The sequence below is a fragment of the Lethenteron reissneri genome, chromosome 53 (assembly GCF_015708825.2).
Source record: "Lethenteron reissneri isolate LAM-NWPU_2019-01 chromosome 53, ASM1570882v1, whole genome shotgun sequence".
NCBI classification, from domain to species: Eukaryota; Metazoa; Chordata; class Hyperoartia; order Petromyzontiformes; family Petromyzontidae; genus Lethenteron; species Lethenteron reissneri.
Genome location: NC_083831.1, coordinates 66,007 through 75,902, shown reverse-complemented (window position 1 = coordinate 75,902; position 9,896 = coordinate 66,007). Strand labels below are relative to the sequence as shown.

The following is a 9,896-nucleotide window of genomic DNA, read 5'->3' as shown; positions in this document are numbered from 1 at the left end:
TACAGAAGAAAAGACAACTTTGGTGCTTGCCGCAAGCAGCGGAACGTGTTAAAGGAGGTTATCTAGAAAATGACGACACAGAACTACTTCCGAGGTCCTTCCAGTTGGTTCTTATTCACACGAGGGTGGCTCCCATGCTCTCAGATGCGCTGCCATGTCAGGGTTCGTCTCCGCTGCAGTCACACCTAATTTTATTTTTGTAACGGTGGTTCCCAACCACTGTCAACCCCTACCTACGATTAGTACGGTTGGCTTCGTACGGTGCGAAAGAAGTTCAACATACGTACAAATGTACCCACGCAACATCGTCGCAGGCCACCTTGGACAGACAACGATTCTTTTCAAAATTAAAATTACTCTTATTCAAGGTGTGGTTCAATGTTACATAGGAAAGCCATGGACACCATGAACTTGCATTGTTTTGATTGACTATACCGCGACGGGCGGTACGAAATCTCGTGTTTCCTTTCTGCAACATTTCCGCGGACCACTTCTCTATGGCTTTGCGGGTGCACCATAGGTTGTGAACCACTGTCTTGGAGCATGAGAATCGACCGATTCGGAGTGAAAAATTCGATTTTGCGTGTTTTTTCTTGCGCGTGATCATCGGTGACGGCGCCCGGAACCGTTGGTGCCGCTGTCTTCTTGAGGACGCTCCATTCATTTCGGGCGCGGCTGAAACCTGGATTGGAACCCAGGCTGTCAGCGGTGTTGGCGGTGATGTCTTGGACGCGGTATTGGGTCACCTGAAGCCACCCAAGCTTCCCGTGGAGAGTCTCGAACAAGACGTCAGCAGCGCGGTGAACCCCGGGGTGCTTTGTACCAAGGGCATGAACGCGTTACTCGCTGCTGCTGCTGGTGTGCCTACGCATCGGGGCACAAACAACGACGACGACGACGAAACCACGTTCGGAATTTGCTGTAGCTCCATTAAAGGACAATATCCATGGCGTTTCAGGCCATGTGCAATTGTGGGGGGGGAGCATTTCCCGAAACGTCGCCTATTACACAAAGCCACAGTGTCGTTTACGAACGCATTGAGTTTTTTTTAATGCAGTAAACTGTACAGGAGGATCCATTAATAGATACCCCACTGATTGATAATGGTCCTCGGTTCTCAACGGCTGATTGGATATTGTGATAGCGTGACAACGTTTTCAATAAGTGTATTGCTATTGGGTGGGGGGAGATGGTGCACGTTGAGCGTTTGAAAATAACATTCAGTTTTCTAACACGTAGGCTTTCGCGACCAATATTATTCATAATCAACGTTTTTGGGTTTAGATCGCGTTATTTATAAATGTGTCGTAACCCTCCAATTCTGGCGAATTGCCCGATGATGCTGGATGCAATTACCAGCGAAACGTCGTACTCAAATTGTAAATGTTGTGGCTTCAACACACCGGTGGGCTAAAGCAGTGAACTATTTGTCTTTGTCAACGTGACACATTTTTACTGATTGGCCGTGTCGGGTGGTGGAGGGTTACGACACATTTATAAATAACGCGATCTAAACCCAAAAACGTTGATTATGAATTCAGTTTTCTCTCGACTATCTCCCTATTATATTTAGTAGGGGTATCTAGAAATGGATCACCCTTGCTATATGTTCCACGCACGGATTGTCCGTGCAAACCCCGAGCCGCCAATGAAAACATTGCATTTATTTATTTTACCAGGCGTGGAAACCATTGATGTTAAGCAAGAGTGAGGTCAGAGTTTAGTGCCAACCGATTCGGAGTAAGAGATGTCCATAACGCCGCAGCCAATTCTTTATCGGCCAACCTCGCTCCCCGGGATGTCAACAGACAACGTATTTTACTATCGAATTAAATTATATTAAAACAACACTTGATTCTTTACGTGCAATGCAGTCGTGAACACGTCTAAAAAAACTACAACATAAGCAGACCATACCCCGCTATCGATCTGTCTCCACGTAAGAACACTAAAATATGTATTTTGCACAAACCCCTTCAGCCACACGACCTACTCGGAGTGACTTCTTTCGCAGGGTTGCTTTTCATTCACCCTGGACCGGTTTAGACATTCAGTGGCTCATTGGCAGTGGCGGCTGCTGCTGCTCGTGGCCGCATTCGCGGCTCGGCTCTGTCTCGGCATCGTTTACACTCCAGCTCAGGCCGAGCTTGCTCAGTTGCTTCCAAAGAGGCACGGATGTACGTAAGTTGAACATCTTTGGCACCATACGCTAATGGGAGCTGCGGGATAAGGACGATTAATTAAACGCAAAAAGCAGTTTTTCAATTTAGATTTAAAAGTGCATAGTGGCTTCCTAATCTCGGAAGGAGCGTTCCAGACGGCCGCAGAAGCGCATCTGAAATCACGCGATGCGGTGACAGTCTTTGTTCAAAAGCCGCTACTGCTGCTGCGAGAATGACTGGACGGAGTTTGCGTGACGCGAGTGAGCGACTTCGCTGTGGCACGGCTCTGGTTCCTGTAAAGTCCCGAGCCTGGCTGGGACCATGCTTGGAGCCGGAATTACGTTAAGCACAGGGGCTTGGGGAAGCGGCTCTTTAGCCGAAGCCAAGCCTGAGCCGGGCTGTGACTAAGAAAACGGTGGCGCCACGATGGCGAGATGTTAACTACTTCGCCTGGTATACAGGAGATCCTGAGTTCGATTGCCCAATCCTGACGCCTGCTGTATATTTGGAGATTGCGTTTTCTCGCCTCGTGGTTGTGTGGATTTTTCGCCGGTTCCTTTTCTCTCCACATTTATAAACATGCGTTTAGAATATTTGGCTGTTGTACATTTTCTCGTGCTAAGCGACTTAGTTGAGCGATCATTTGTGGTAGCCAGGTCGCTTCTGAAAAATAGCTCCGTAGCTCCGTGGGGGTCATACCTGGTAAAATAATAAAAAAAATTGTTCATTTTAAGAATGCCGGTATCCAGGCTATTCTCCACTGCAGGCTGCGGGTCCGTGTTTGGAGGGAGTGACTGACTGGGTGCGGAGAGACAGCAGCTGGCGATGCCGTCGTCTGGGTTCGCTTCGGTGTGCATCGTGGACTGGCGCGTGGGTTCACGCGCTGATTGTGCGCCAAGGTAGCGACTGATAGAGTTCTAATAAACACAACACCGATCTACAATTGTCTATGTCCGTCAGTCGTTACACGTTTGCTCAAATTTATTTTGATGGTGAACTAAGACGAAGAGGAACCGTTGGGGAGTTTTTTTGCAAAACGCACAAAGGCCGAGTGATTTTTACATGCGTCTCTTGTGTGTTGTTTGCAACATAAGGCACAGCTGGCTCGGACTACTCTGAAGTATTTCCTGTGTTATGCCCGATTTCTGGGTTATGAAGTGGCTCATTTATTATTTTTAACGCTTCGTAGCCTGACTAAATATTTATTAAGTAACATATACAAAACAACTAAAGTTCTAAATAAAGAGCTATTAACAAATAATTGCGTGCTTTGCTTCTTGTTTTGTTTCTCTTCCGGAATCAAATTATTGCTTTTGGCAGTGATATTGATGTCACCTTGGAGTCGATTTAATTACTTGATCCCAATGTTGAGAGATCACCGTGATTTCATTCCCGACTCGGGCGTCAGTGCGAGTGGAGTTTGCATGTTCTCTCCCCCTGTTCAGCATGGGTTTCTCCATGTTCTCTGGTTATCTTTAATTGTCCATTTGTGAATGTGTGCTATGGAGAAGGGTCATTGCCAGAATCGTCACCAACTTTAATAGTAATATAGGTGTTCGGTGAGGTTCCAATGGTGTAGGTGTTCGGTTAAATTTTGATTTAAAGCTTTCGTGACTGCAGGGATTCATTCATCTTCTTGGTTCTTTCGGTAAAGTCACGTAGAAGGGAAATAATAAAAATAAAACAAAATAAAATTATTCTCACGACGTTTCGGCTTGCGTTGTGGCCGAAACGTCGTGAGAATAATTTTATTATGTTTTATGTTATTATTTTATTACTTCCCTTCTACGTGACTTTACCGAAAGAACCAAGAAGATAGGTGTTCGGTGTTGGCTGGTTTTGTTTTATGAACCGGGAGGGAAGAGACCTTCGGCAAAGTGCCATGTCCGGAGCGGTGGTGAGTGGCGGTGATCGGTGCTGGCTCGTGATTGGTCCTCGCAACACGGAGGGGTGTCGTCGGTTCTCTCTCGTGATTGGTGGATAACAGCGCGAGGCTCCGTGAGAGAGCGTGGGGAGAGAGCGCCAGGAGAGTGCGGGGGGAGCGCGAGTCGAGCCCCAAGGCTCGGGACTCAAGAAGAGGAGGAGGGGGGGCGACCCCCACAGAGTTCGCGGCCTCGCGGCTGCAGAAGCCACCGGGAGGGGATAGCGGCCCCCGCGTCTCTCGCTTCCCCGGGCCAAGCGCAGGTGAGCGTCGCTAGGCCTCAGGCTTCAAGCCTGCGGCCTAGGCCCTGTAGTGGATTTTCATGCGGCGCCCCCTGCAATTGCTGTCGAAATGCCTCCGCTTCGCAGCAGCTCTCGACTCTAGAGGATATTTGGCCTCCTATTCCACGCTCGCCAGACTGCGTTGGAAGAGATGAGAGTACCCGCGACTTACCTCACGACACGCTTAGCTACCCATCGTAGATCGTCACAGTTCTGCTGCTGGACAGAGACCGAGTCGTGGATTCTAGAACGGTTCCTGGCGCCACTGCCGCGCCGGGAGATGGGAACTCGACCCCGTGGGGATTGCAAGTCGCACAGTGCGCTCCGCGTGTACCACCGCCGCAGCTGCTCTTGAGTGATTAATGCTGTGTATGCACTGGGGAATATTGTCGATTTGTCGTATCGGGGAAATATTGTAAAATTAGTTTAGTTTGCCGGGTCTGGATGAATTGTTGACATCGCAGGGTCGCGATAGGCGGGCAGACTTTCATCCAGCAGTAGATTGACCGCGGCTGACGACATTATTTAGTAGTTGGATAATGAAAGGTGATGTTTACAGCGGCGATGGCTGTCGTTGGCGGGGAGCGGTGGCGTAGTGGTTAGCGCACTGGCTCCTAACCCGGTGAGGCCGGAGTTCCACTCAGCCGACACCGGCGATGTTTTTCTGGCGCGTCGTGTAAGCGCCTGCGCTGGGGAAGGCTACCCACACCACCCCCTCGTGTGCCGTAGAGGTGCTCGCCAACAGCACTTGCCCCAACAGTCTGTTAAAGACTATGCGGGGGACCTTTGGCTGTTGTTGAGACTGTGTCGACTCTGAGGTGTGGACTGATGAGGGTTGTTGGTGCAGAGAAGGGGGGGAGCGGTGGCGCAGTGGTTAACGCACTGCGCTTTGGAAAGCGGAACGCAATCCACGCGTATGAATGGGGGATCGGGTCCCAGTTTAAACATAGATCTATATATCTGTGCGTCTCACGTTGGCCCTGAATAGTGCCGTGACTAGCACGCTGCACTACGAACCCAACGGCCCGAGTTCTATTCACTCTCGCGGCCACCAGCAACCACTGACGAGTATCTGGGCCTCCCCTAGGTCGACCGGGCTTCAAAAGAGTAACTGGTGCGGTGTGTAAACATTGTCACGAGGGAGACAAAGGCGGCCGGGCGAGGTGCTGGGCACCCCCTCGTGTGTCACAGTGCCGGCCTTCATAGGTGCTCGCTAACAGCACTTTCCCTAACAATCGTCTTACGGTTATACGGGTAATCTTTGTGTGTTAGTCTATGGGTCTCTATTTTAGTCTATGGGTCTCTATTTTAGTCTATTGGTGTCTGTGTTAGTATATGGGTCTCGGTGTTAGTCTATGGGTCTCGGTGTTAGTCTATGAGTCTGGGTGTTAGTCTATGGGTCTGGGTGTTAGTCTGTGGGTCTCTGTGTGAGTCTACGTGTCTCTGTGTGAGTCTACGTGTCTCTGTTTAGTCTATGGGTCTGGGTGTTAGTCTATGGGTCTGGGGGTTAGTCTATGGGTCTCTGTGTTAGTCTATGGGTCTCTGTGTTAGTCTATGGGTCTCTGTGTAAGTCTATGGGTCTCTGTGATTGTCTACAGGTCTCACAATAACCCGTAGGTCTCGCGCGGAGCAGAGCCACGGCGGTCCATCTCCGGCGGGGCAGCTCCCCCTTTCCTCTGTGCCGCCTCCTCCACGGCTGCGACCATGTGGCACGAGGCGCGCAAGCAGGAGCGCAAGCTGCGGGGCATGATGGTGGACTACAAGAAGCGCGTCGAGCGCCGGCGCGAGTACTACGAGAAGATCGTGAGTGGCGGCGCGGTCGTGAGCGCGCCCCGGTGTGGGGGCGGGGGGGGGGTTCACTTCGTCGCTGTGAGGTTTCCCCGTTCAGCTACGGCGACCGGGTCTGAGCGGGGCGCGTCGCGAGGTTAAAAAGCCGGCGGGGTTTGGACAGGAATGAATGAGCGAAATGGGCACGAGGGAGGAGTGAACGAGAAAGTGGGACGCACCGGTGGCGAGATGTTAACCACCTCGCCTAGTGTACACGAGTTCGTGGGTTCGATCCCAACTCTGACGATGCCTGTATCTACGGAGTTTGCGTGTTCTTCCAGTGGTCGTGTGAATTTTTCTCCGAGTCCTCTGGTTTTTCTCTCCACATTTTTAATCAACATGCGTTTAGGGTATTTGGCTGCTATAAATTTCCGCATGATAAGCCAATTTGTTGTGCTGTCATTTGTGGCCAGGCCGCTTCTGAAAAAGAGCTACATTGCTCAGTGGGCCTTACCTGGTAACATAAAACAGTTTAGTTTTTTAAACGACGGGAAACCGCACCGAGCGTAAGCAGTCGCTTGCACTGGGAAGAGCACGGTCCAGGTCCCGATCCCACTTGGCTCTATGTACGGGGACGCGCAGTGGAATTTCTGCAGCGTCCCAGAGGGCATTCTCACGGGCGGACTCGTGGCGAACGTGGTGCGTTTCATCGCTGAATCTGTCGCGGCTCCCACGATGCATCACACACGGTGACAGAGCTGTAGTGCGGGTTCCCATAATGCATCACACTCTGTGATGTACCTGTAGTGCCGGTTCCCGCAATGCATCACACTCTGTGATGTACCTGTCGTGCCATCTCTCACAGTGCACCTCACCTCTTGGTGGGAGACGCGTTCACGTGTAGGGCAGTAGCGGCACAGTGCTCTCAGCCAGAGGGCGCCATCGTGACGCTCCTGAGCGGACTGGTCCAGACTGGCAGAGCTGAGTGCCGCTTGCGCAGTGTTTGTCAAGCTGTGACGCGACTGGACGGGTGTGGAAAATAGCTTCATAGCTCATCGGATGCACATGTACAGCGGTGAATGTTCTGCACCACCTTGATCTTTTGAGATTCGTATAGCGCTTTTTCCAAGCACTTTATGGCAATAATAAAATTGTACATAGGATGATAATGATTTGAAATGAAGAATTGGGTTATTGTAAGTGGCTGTATAGTTTTTATGCGTTGAAACAAGAGGGATTGATAAGGAGGGGTTGGGATAGGCCTGGTCGTAGCTGTGGTGGGGGGGGGGATACATAAAGCTGAGGGGCTGATAATCGGGCATCATTGCATTGGGAAGCCAAAGGGGGTCGGTGAGAGGCTGGAGCCAGGAGGGGAATGAGGGGGAGGGGGCACTTGTGAAGCGACTGGACATCTGTGAAAAAAAGCTTCGTAGCTCATCGGATTTCTCCAGGACAAATAAAGATTCAGATTTAGCTGCCCACTGTGTCGCCCGTAAGCCTCCTGTGACAACCTGTGTGTGCCTGCCGTCACTCGGCGCCCATTCGCCAGGCAGTGGTCGCAGTGCAGAACGTGGCTGCCTGTAATTCACGCTGTGAAGGGAGCAGCGAGGCTCGGTGGCTCACACACCGATGATGTTGTGGAACTCCCTCCCCTCCCGTGGGCGGCGAGGAGAGCCATACCCTGGCTTGCCGGCATAAGACATTTTACAAAAATGTGGGCTCCCATCTGTATGTATTTGTATGTTGAACTTCTTTCGCACCGTGCGTAGCCAACCGTGATAATAGTCTATGCGGTAGTGTTTCCACCTCGCATGCGTGGGTATTCTTTGGGTAATCGGTTTCCTCCAACGTGTAAACACTCATGAGTTGACCGACAGAACCTTAATATATAGAGGACCGCAGAGCTTGGGCAATTGTTAGGTCCAGATGATCACTTTGCTGCTGTTTGGTTTCTCCTCGCGCCTCCTGAGTCATCGCGTGACTACGAGAGTGAGCGACCATCTCCGCTCACAGTCATGTTGCGCACAGTGCTGGGTACGGGCCTTGTGTGTAGCTTGGCATCATCGCTATCGGATCGCTCGACAGTATCACGGGGTGGCGATAGATGGCGGCGGCTCTCGGATGTGCCTCCATCCAGCAGTGGGTCGATCATGGCCAGGGGTCGTCAACCTGCGCCTCTGGAGCTGCATGCGGTGGCTCTTTAACGACTGCAGTTTGGCTCTTGAAATTTGAAAAAATGGTTCCTCTTGTTATTTTGGTAGCCGACCCATAATCATGGCTGATGATAGTGAATCAACCGTTATGCATTTTTGTTCTGCCGAACTGTCCCCCCATCCCCCCCCCCCCCCTGCTCCTTCACGGCACAGAAAAAACCCGGCACAGTTCCTGCAGGTGCATGGCCGGTCCTACAGGGTGAACCTGGATCCAGCCGTGGCCGTGGCAGCAGAGAGCCCGGTGAACATGTGAGTTGCTGTACTCACCTCCACTCACTCTCCTACCACACTCACCACCGCATCTCACTCTACTCTCTCCCACTCTCCTACCACACTCACCCCACGTCTCACTCAACTCACTCCCACTCACTCTCCTACCACACTCACCACCGCATCTCACTCTACTCACTCCCACTCACTCTCCTACCACACTCACCGCCCGTCTCACTCAACTCACTCCCACTCACTCTCCTACCACACTCACCACCAGTCTCACTCTACTCACTCCCACTCACTCTCTTACCACACTCACCACCTCATCTCACTCTACTCACCTCCACTCGCTCTACTCACCTCCACTCACTCTCCTACCACACTCACCACCACGTCTCACTTTACTCACTCCCTCTCACTCTCCTACCGCACTCACCACCTCATCTCACTCTACTCACTCCCACTCACTCTCCTACCACACTCACCACCACGTCTCACTCTACTCACTCCCACTCACTTTCCTACCACACTCACCACCTCATCTCACTCTACTCACCTCCACTCGCTCTACTCACCTCCACTCACTCTCCTACCACACTCACCACCACGTCTCACTTTACTCACTCCCACTCGCTTTCCTACCACACTCACTGTATGCACCCCCACGCACGCTCCTAGCACACTTAGGAGAGATACGGGGGGAGCTAGGGAAGGAGGGAGGAGCTAGGGAAGGCGGGAGGGAGCTAGGGAGCTGGGGAGGGAGGGAGGGAGCTAGGGAGGGAGTTAGGGAGGGGGGGAGCTAGGGGGGGGGGAGCTAGGGAGGGGGGGAGCTAGGGAAGGGGGGGCTGGGGAGGGAGGCAGGGCAGCGTGGAGGGAGGAATGGAGGGAGTGAAGGAGGGAGGGAGGGAGGCAGACAGTCGCCCACGCACGTTGCTGTCGGGTCCCGCGGGGAGCCGCGTGGTGGTTGCGATGTCGCGGTGGCAGCGGCGCTCGGAGCAGACAGATGGGAGGTTCGCTCCAAATGTCACGGCGCTAATTTGATGATAATTCGGCGGTCGCGTGGGGCCTGCGTGTGGGCGGCGGGGCTCCCAGCCATGGCTGTTGACCCCCGCACCACCGTCTGCTCTCAACTTTTCGACGCCGCGGCGCGACGACCGCTCCTGCTCCCACCTCCCTCGCCTTGCCAACGCGCGAGCGACCGCGCGCTGCCGAGGAGATGTTATCTCCCCTGCCGGATATGCAGGAGGCCGTGGGTTCCATCCCGACCCTGACGCCTGCTGTGGTTTGGAGTATGCGGTATCTCTCTTCCCGTGGTCCGTGGATTTTTTCTCAGGTTTTT

The 9,896-nt window shown here is 52.5% G+C and overlaps 1 long non-coding RNA gene across 1 annotated transcript; it reads left to right on the top strand.

Moving 5' to 3' along the window:
• Nucleotides 1–4,145: 4,145 nt before the first annotated feature.
• LOC133356380 (uncharacterized) lies at nucleotides 4,146–6,167 on the top strand. The gene is made up of 2 exons (XR_009756847.1): nucleotides 4,146–4,346; nucleotides 5,963–6,167. It is a non-coding gene; the product is annotated as an uncharacterized LOC133356380 (long non-coding RNA).
• Nucleotides 6,168–9,896: the final 3,729 nt, after the last annotated feature.